The sequence below is a fragment of the Hirundo rustica genome, chromosome 15, assembly GCF_015227805.2.
Source record: "Hirundo rustica isolate bHirRus1 chromosome 15, bHirRus1.pri.v3, whole genome shotgun sequence".
In the NCBI taxonomy this organism is placed as follows: Eukaryota; Metazoa; Chordata; class Aves; order Passeriformes; family Hirundinidae; genus Hirundo; species Hirundo rustica.
The window spans coordinates 6,915,424-6,925,308 of record NC_053464.1 but is presented as its reverse complement, the minus strand read 5'-3'; positions in this window follow the sequence as shown (position 1 = coordinate 6,925,308).

Here is a 9,885-nt window from a genome sequence, read left to right as displayed (position 1 = left end):
ATCCAGCAAAACTGGGAAACTGTTGTTTGAAGTAGTGCAAATTTTAAAACCACTTCAACAGCAGAGCAGTATCAGGACATTTTTAAGGGAGTAGGAGGAGAGAGCCAATATGAAAAAGAAAATACTCTCACTCTCTCAACTCAAACATGAGTGAAATGAAAAATCCCCAACAAACATTTAAATTAACATTTTGAAATTTATTATGTATTTGGAAGAGCAGACTTAAAAGCTAGCACTAACTGATGAAGAGGATAAGATGACATTACCTTTTTAGATTTATAACAGCTCTTGAAAATTCAAGCTCAGAGGGATCCAAATGGAAAAACAACAAAGTGCATCAAGAAGATGGGTCAATTAAAAAAACCACAAGAGCTTTACTGAATTGGTGAAAAGAGCCACACACTGTTCCCTTTCAGGAAGCACTCCAATTCTGTAAATAAGATTAGGGTCAGTCCTAATTATTTCAAGCACAAAGATGTGTGGTATTTATTTACTTTTTTTCTGACTGATTAGCATTATGAAGATTAGCTGCCAGTAATTTCTGAACTGACTAACATAAGGTAATTAGCTCCCAGTGTGCTGCACTTTGCACTGCCCAGGAGAAGAGTTTGCTCATCCCCACCAAGAGGAGGATTGCAGAAGACATTACAGAGAAAGAAACAGAAAGTTAGCAGAGCTCCTGCAAAATTTGATTCAGCTTTTTCAAGATATACTATATAAATAGAGTATGAAGAATATCGGTATGGCCTGAACTGGATTAGAAAAGACTTCAAATAAACAGTACAAAATGCTTCCAGAAAGGATTCCTTAAAAATCATGTGGTGTCTCTCTCAGCTTTCCTTCTCAGTGGTATTATGTTTAATCTGTTTATGATGTTCATAGAGAAAGAACAGTGATTTAATGAGAAAACTGATCTTTTAAGGAGGTCTTAGTGTATGATTTATAAAACTTTCTTCTGAAAGCAGTTTCTATAAAAACAGCCTGGAGTCAGAAATATACAAACTAGGGCACTGGAGAGATTCTAATCATGAAGAGAAGAGGGAGGAACTAGAATCTTCTAAAGAACTACACGATACCTTGGCTCCCAGTTTCAGGGAGTAAGGGGAAAGTAAACAGGAACAAAGGGAAAATCAGGACTCAGCATCTGAGGTTGAAAGAAGGGGCAGTTGCACACACCAGCTCCTCTCAATAGGTCCAACCACAGCTTATGGAAAAGGCAGCAATGGAAATCTCCTACAAACTCTGCAAGGCAGGTGACTATAGGAGCAGAAGAAGAAGTTTAGAGGCTATCACAAAAATCAGGTAAACACCCCCATCTAATAATTATATTTTTATGTTAAATGTGCTATTAATAGATTTCCTTTTTTCTCTCTCTCTCTAGGTGTATTCTATTATTTACACCAAAATGTTTTTAATAAATCTCCCAAGTGAAGGAAAGCGTTTGCTCTTAGCACTGAGATTCTCATGGTGTAGTGCATACCATGAAAACTCAAAAAGCTTTTAGCTAAGAACTTTGGAGGGTGCTCATGCCATGAGGCTGGTTAACACAGGTTAGAACAAATGTTTTCCATGAACCACGTTCACCCTGTCATTCAGCACGGCATTGACTGACACTGCCCACAGCCAAGGCTCTGCCAAGCACTGTGAGCCTTCCACCCGGGCAGGGATCTGCAGCACTGAGCCAGGGTCTCTGACTTTAAAGGATTTATGCATTCTTGAATGACAATAGGCAAGTAACTAACATTTTCACCCAATTTGTATCCAATTTGCTTTTTCCCTAGAGCTACCTGTAGGCAGTGTTCAGGAAATATTTACAGGAATAGCTTACAAAAGGGGCTCATTTAAATACAGGATATTAAATATATTCCCCACTGTTAGGAACCACGAGGTTTTAAGTACAGTTCTCTTGTTTCAGCATGTCCTGGTCACCTTATTAAACCAGAGTGGAAGACTTGTAACATTTAAGAGAAAATTCTTTCCATAAATTTAATTTCAATCCTTATTTTACTATGCATAAAACTTTTGGTTCTTCTTACATAAAACCCATTGCACAATACATGTCAACATCCAGTGACTCAGTTAGTGGGTAGGTGGGAATATATGACAGATAAAATTTGTTAATGGAAAACTTAATGAGAGTATCAAACAAAATACCTATTAGCATTAGGAAGGACTGAAATAGTTTTAAATTATTACAAAAAAGAAAAAAAGAAAAACAAGCAACATATTTAAAAATGAGGTGAGGAGTGAAAAAGAGTATTAAAAGTTACTTCACCATAGAAACATATGATGTCATTGGTACACAAGAATAGTGTGGTTGCCTTAAGCTATACCCAGCTACAAGACTTCAAGCTGCTATAAATAAGGTTGGGCAAAATTCTGGGACTGAAAGATAAAATTAACAGAGTTTTTAATCTCAGGAGAAAACATGGTTAAACATTATAATTACCAAGACCAGGTATTTTAATATTGTGTTAATTTTAATGACCTTATTCATCAAAAGACTTATGAAAAGGATGACTAAACCCTAAGTGGGGAGAGTAAAATGTATTCTGCACAAACAACAAAGAATTTCAGGGATTCATGGCTCATGTTTAAAACTCGACACAAAAAGTGATCTGACTCATAACTCTCTTCTCTGTAATGTTAGAAATCCAGGAGATACTGAAAATCATTAAGCAGTGTTAGGGATAGCAAAGGATTTAATTAAACCAGAGTGTAATCCTTTTAAGGAATTTCAAAGCTAGATCAGTGTCACTGTACAGATTCATTTGATCTGTTTTCTTTACCACCACTCTTCCCCTTTTTTAATTATAATATCACTACATTAAACATTAATCACTTTAAAGATACACATGCCAAATTCCTGTCAATAATCTCTTTATCTCCTGTCTTAAATTGCAGTATCTCCTCTGGCCTACTGCTATCCATTCAGACTGCTGCTGCAAAAGCAAGTGGCTTAACCAGGAGCGAAACAAGTGCCCACAACGGAGAGGAACAGAGAGAAACGGGATTTCATCTCACTGGGCCATCCTCCCTCTTGGAATGTTCATTTGGGGCTGTTATCCCATTTCTGCCATTTGTCCAAGGGGAGACAAGGCTTTACCATCCCCAGAAATGCAAGGAGCGCCCTGCACACGGACCACAGGCTGCCCCAGGGACCACAGCCTGGACTGCAGAGCTGCACGACAAAGATGGCACACGCTGTCCCTGAGTGTGTCCCTGAGTGTGTCCCTGAGTGTGTCCCTGAGTGTGTCCCTGTGTGTCCCTCAGTGTGTCCCTGTGTGTGTCCCTGTGTGTGTCCCTGTGTGTCCCTCAGTGTGTCCCTCAGTGTGTCCCTGTGTGTCCCTGTGTGTCCCTCAGTGTGTCCCTGTGTGTGTCCCTGAGTGTGTCCCTGTGTGTCCCTCAGTGTGTCCCTGTGTGTGTCCCTGTGTGTGTCCCTGTGTGTCCCTCAGTGTGTCCCTGTGTGTGTCCCTGTGTGTCCCTGTGTGTGTCCCTGTGTGTCCCTGTGTGTCCCTCAGTGTGTCCCTGTGTGTGTCCCTGTGTGTGTCCCTGTGTGTCCCTCAGTGTGTCCCTCAGTGTGTCCCTGTGTGTCCCTCAGTGTGTCCCTGTGTGTCCCTGTGTGTCCCTCAGTGTGTCCCTGTGTGTCCCTCAGTGTGTCCCTGTGTATGACCCTGTGTGTCCCTGTGTGTGTCCCTGTGTGTCCCTCAGTGTGTCCCTGTGTGTCCCTGTGTGTCCCTGTGTGTCCCTCAGTGTGTCCCTGTGTGTCCCTATGTGTCCCTGTGTGTCCCTGTGTGTGTCCCTGTGTGTGTCCCTCAGTGTGTCCCTGTGTGTCCCTGTGTGTCCCTGTGTGTCCCTGTGTGTGTCCCTGTGTGTGTCCCTCAGTGTGTCCCTGTGTGTGTCCCTCAGTGTGTCCCTGTGTGTGTCCCTGTGTGTCCCTGTGTGTCCCTGTGTGTCCCTCAGTGTGTCCCTGTGTGTCCCTGTGTGTCCCTCAGTGTGTCCCTGTGTGTCCCTGTGTGTCCCTGTGTGTCCCTGTGTGTGTCCCTGTGTGTATCCCTCAGTGTGTCCCTGTGTGTCCCTGTGTGTCCCTGTGTGTCCCTCAGTGTGTCCCTGTGTGTCCCTGTGTGTCCCTGTGTGTCCCTGTGTGTCCCTGTGTGTCCCTCAGTGTGTCCCTGAGCGCCTGGCAGCTGCATGGACAGGGATTTGGATGTCTGCAGGGGAAGGTGGGATTTCCCCAAGCAGAGCAGATAAATGTGACTACTGATCAGAGGGGTGAGTGTGTGCCAAGAAAGGCATAACATAAAAGCTATAGCTTTCAGAGAAGTTACTTTTCTCTTCTGCTATCATGACTTTTGAGAGAGAGAAACTGCAAGAACAAAATGCATTCAAGGAAAAGGAAAAAAAACCTGGAGAAGTGGACTAAGCACTAAAAGCATCAGTGCTGACCTATAAACAAAATGAAATTTTGGTTATGGATTTCCTGAAAAAAATCCACAACATTTTATCCGTCTTTTCCTTTAGGGTTGTTTTTTGTTTGGTTGGTTGGCTTTTGGTGGGTGGGTTTTTTTGGTTTTTTTTTTGGCCGGGGGGGGTGTTGGGTTTTTTTTTTTTAATTCTGCAGCTTTTAAGGTGTTCAGAAACCACCAACAGAAATATTTCTTCACATTCTTACAGTGCAGGGGGGTAGGTGAGTCTTCATTAGCTTTTCACACATCTTCTCTGTGTTCTCTATAATTTAATTGCCTGGTTAGCTCCTGGGAGCTCCATCTACACCACCACATGCAGATCCATCGCTCCACTAGCCAGATCCACAGGAGAGCTTCTTGGCACCTTTTTGTGCTGAACAGAACACAAATGTGCTCCAGTTAAGTGGTTGGTAACTGTGCAGGAGCACACCTTTCCTTTCAAGTTGAGAGAGAGCAGAAAACAAAAATCCCTGCAGAGGCAGCCTGAGAAAGGGACTCCCTGTCCCAGAATCTGGGGCGAGTTTTATGACGATTAATAGAGATGTGGAACGGCTGAAAACACAAATGAAGAGCTCTCTCTTTTCCTATAATTGCTGCACTGGATCATGAAATTAAAGTCATCAAGTAGGAAAGATTCTGTACAGATTTCCAGAGATACTGCATGTTCTGGCTAATTGTGTCAGCCTGGATTAGCTGATTAGCATAATTAATCTAACCTGCTGATTACCCAAAGGAAAGAGATGTTCCTGGATGCACAGGTGAAACATAATGATTGAGATTTCCATACACTAATATACAGTAGCTAGGAAGTATTTCAGAGTCCTGTTTGCTTGTCTCTTGCATTCTGAAAAGGTCTGAGGGGAATGAGGGGAGCACACTGTGCTCTTTGCTGGGGAGACTGTTGGAAATCAGACTGAAGAATGACAAAGAGCTGTGCCAGTTATCTGCACTGTGGTACATTAACAAGGGTTTATGGTACAACAACACTCAGTGATCTCAAATCTGACCTCAGACCTAACCTAATCCTATCCTAAGCAAAAGCATCCAAAAGCACAGACTGCATCTGGAAAAGAAGCCTAACAACAGCCTAAAAGGAGTATCCGTGATGATGTTCCAGTAGAGTGCTGTAAAGTCACTCAAAAATTATTTTAAAAGCTTCAGAACAGAAGCTGATGGATACATTTAAGATTTTTTCATTGACAGTCTGAGTCATGTGCTTTGTTGTCCCCAATCATAAATCTGTAAAGCTTCAGCAATTGCAACAGATAAAAATAGAATTTGATCATTTTACTATTTTCTACTATCTCAGGAAGGACAGTTACATAAGAGCAATGTAAAATATTTTTAATTATTACATATAAAATATTTCCTAAGAAAATATAATCCATTTTAATTGAGTGAAAGTTACATTACTGCAAACCTTCTGTTTGTTCTCAGTATGGGCACTGATGATGAAACATTGCTTATTCCACTCCTCATCTTGCATCTGCAGAGAATAATTATGGGATTTGCACTTGAAACCCTCTGTTAACTCCATCCTTTGTTCTCTGTTGATACTAGCAGAAAAGAGGAGGCTCGTCAACTACAAATTAGATTGAAACAGCAATTTTTTGTCCACATAAGCTACCACGCACCTAAGGCCAAGAAAACCCAATTGTTATACTCTGTTAGGAGTCCAGATCACAGGGGAAAAGCCAAATTTGAGTGGTCATCACATATACCACCTTTCCAAAATATACTGCCTTTCCAAGGTCCTTGTTCCCACAGTCCTTTTAAACAGGCTTATCAGTCTGAGAGAGTTTTCTCTTTTTTTTTTGTCATTTAAAAAAAAATTCAAATGCTCACAAACTGTTGTCAGCAAACATGAGCTTTAGACAATGAAAATGAGGTTCCACTCCACTAGAATGAACAGCAAAGGAAAAAGATAAAAGAGACTCCTCCAGTACAGGGTGTGTAACACAGCCTGCACTGGGACATGAAATATTCTCACATGCTTGCTGCTGCCTTGTCCTGTTCCTGTACCAGGGCCATTGGCCTTTCCAGGCGACAAACCTCAAAAATATTTAGTCAAAAACCCAAATACAAGTGTTTTGTCAGGATGTGCCCAAAGCTGCACAGCCTTTCAGGAGAAAAAAAATCCAATGACTGACAGAGCAGATGGAACAGGAGACGCTTCTTCAAACTGAATTCCAGTTGCTCTGAGTGGGGGAAGGTACTGGAAACATAGATATGAACATGTCACTCTGCAATAAAAACTGTCACATTTGAGAAGTTCATTAAAATGTGAAAATGTTCTCCCCAAACCAAGTTTCATAAACCCTTTGCCACTTTCTGAGTGAAAGAACAAAAAGCTTGACCTAAAGTTTGTCAGAATCATAAAGAAACTTTAAAATTATATACTTTACAGTCTAATGTCCAGGGGCTCAACAGGCACAGCTGTTTCATTAATGCTACATTGGTTGCCAGCCCTCACTGCACCTGCTGTTATTCAGGATGCTATTGACTTGTCTCTAAACCTTAACACTATGGATAAATAAATCAATAATTGCATTAGAGTAGCCCTTTGTGACACTCCTGAGCAGAAAAGCAGCTGTCCTTTTGGATGCACAGCTGTCCCCTCCTCCCAGGGACAAAGGCACATTTCAATCCCTCAGAGTTTCATTTAAGTCCTGAAATTGCTGCACACTGACAAAGCAGTTTTGTGGCAACCTGAGAAAAAAAACTGAGAAACAAGGGAAATCAAATGGCACAACATTTCCAAAAGGGCCTGCACTTTGCCACAGGGAGACAAAGAATCCTGTTGCTCAGGAAACGTCTAAGAAAAGTATTGAGAAACAGCTGTCTTGTCCTTCAGCTGGAAGGTTTGAGTGCTTTCAAGCACCTGCTTAACTCCTTGCAGGTAGTTTGTTCAATTATTCTGTGTTGGGAAGATCTGCTTGATGTTGTGAGCATTATGCTGAATGAAAGGGAGACATGGGAAGGAAGAGAAGCTCATGTTGTCATGTGTTGCCAGGGGCTGGTTTAGTTTTGAAAACCTCACAACACTGCACCATTTTTCATGTTAAATGGAGCTGCTTTACTTTAGATGCTCACAAGATTTCAAATCAGAAGAAGACATTCCTCCAGGCTAATGCAGTAGCCTTCAAAGCATGAGCTCTCTGAAGTCAAGCACTCACTGCCCTCCTGGGGCTGAGGGGAGAGTGCCTTTAGGTCCATCCAGAGCTGGATGTCCAACAAATTCACTGCTCTCAGTCAAACATGAGCCACACACAGCCCCTGGCTTCCAGAGGAAATAAACCTTCTGCAATTCCCTAGAAAACCAAGGAGTCCAAAGACCCAGTCACAGAACCAGTTCCATCATCCCCAGGGAGGTCACCTGTCCTGGGCTTGCCATCCCACAGGACAAGTGCTGCTTTCCTGCTCCCAGCTTGTCTCACAATGGGTTTGGCTGTAGGACAGTGACAATAACATTTTCTAGGTGTGTAATTACCCATCTCAATGCTTATTTTAAATGAAGACAGGTATTTATGACATACAGGCAGATGCTTTAGCTGATCCACAGAAAGATACAGATGGAAAGGCAGAGCGGCATTAATAGAAGAATTGTGCTGTTCATATGAATTTGACTTTAATTTTCCAGAGAACAGATCACCTCTCTTTGCTGTGCTGGTGAGGCCCTGGAATTTCACAAGAAATAGCACATTCCATGCCAGAAAAGCAATTCCATTTTCAAAAGCTAGAACACTTGGGCTAATTAGAGTGGCTCAGATACTTTGATCAGAGATAAATTAGTGCTTTGTATGAGATCCTGCTCTTAGTTAACTTCTTTTACTAAATTCCCACACTAATGCTTTCTAATTTCACATGGGAGAGAATGGGAGAAGATGAAAGGAAATTTTTTTAATCAACCTGCTGCAAATTTAAGAACAGTTTGCTATTTGTTTGGCTTTAGAAAAACACATTATGATTTTGTCTTATTAACACCTTTTTTCATTTACACCACAGTTTAAGTCATTACATGGTATATAAAGCAGGAGAGCCACAATGCATTGGGTGTTTTATGCCCCATTCCACATTTGTTATTTTCTCATTGCAGTGGCGAGGGCAGAGGCCAAAGTTCTGGTGAAAACACGATAAATTGTACTGGTAATAACCTGGAGCAGTTAATACTTCACTCTCCAGCTGCATTTCACATGACTAACTCTATTAAGTTTAGTGGGACAATATACCTAAGGAAGCCTTCAGCTGTGAAAGGTTTTAGGCATCTTCACATCATGTGCTCTGGGGTTTAATGTGCTTGCTCACTCTCCCAGGTCTTTACCACTATTAGTACTATCTAGTTATAAAAGCCAGGGCTTATGGGTGAAATAATTTAGGAAAGGCTGAGGGATATCATGGCAGAGAAAGAAATAAATGAATTCAACCTTACTTCCAAACTGCCTTGGATCATATTTACACAGCAGCATCTTTTGTGATAACAAAACAACCCAACCAACCACACAAAGAAACAAAAACAACAACAACAACAAAAGAAAATAAGAGTGATTGGTTAAACATTTAGCAACAGCAACAGAAAAAGCTTGAAAACTGAAATTTTGATGAATAGTCCCCTTTTCCCATCTGCATGCTTTACTAGTTATGATTCTATCAGAGGATCTCGGCTCACATTTTTTTCATTTCCTTTTTTACAGAAAATTCCCCCTGAATACCAAGGAAAAGACTCTCAACTACTATGATATAGTAACACTATTTTCAAATTTGGAACTTGGGGCCTACTGGAAGCCTAGGAAATTAGTAAAATTATATAAAGCCTATAAGAATTCCCCAGGATGTCTTCAGCCAGCATGTCTGCTCCTTAGAGCTCCCACACCTGGCTCTTTTTCACGTACTCAATGCCTACTGGCAGAAGACATCTCCAGGATTTCTTTAGAGTCCAGTGCCTTGTACCAGTGTGAATCCTTCAGCCACACCGACACTGGGGCTGATGGCACACTAACACAACTAATTACTGACAAAGAAAACCTTGCTGCTCTCAGAACAGATGTGACAGGCCCATTTCAGGCCCCGAACAATCACAGCAAGAACAAAATTGCATGCATCATCATTTAAATGATATTTTTAAATATACAAAAGTAATTTGTAAGTTTTCACGGAGTGTTTTCATCTGGAATTGTAGGATCTAATATTTGTTAGACACCTGAAATGGTAGAAGAAATTATACAGATTTGATGTAATTATAACAGGTACCAGTTCAATAGACACTTGGATACAGAAGACAACTGATACATCAAGAAAAAATGCAGTTAAAACTTATATGTAAGACTTGCAATTTAACAGTCACAGGTTACAAGCATCAGTTACCTCAGGCAGTTGCAGATAGGCTGGAGAAAGACAGAAAGAACAAGCAGAGAACCAATTC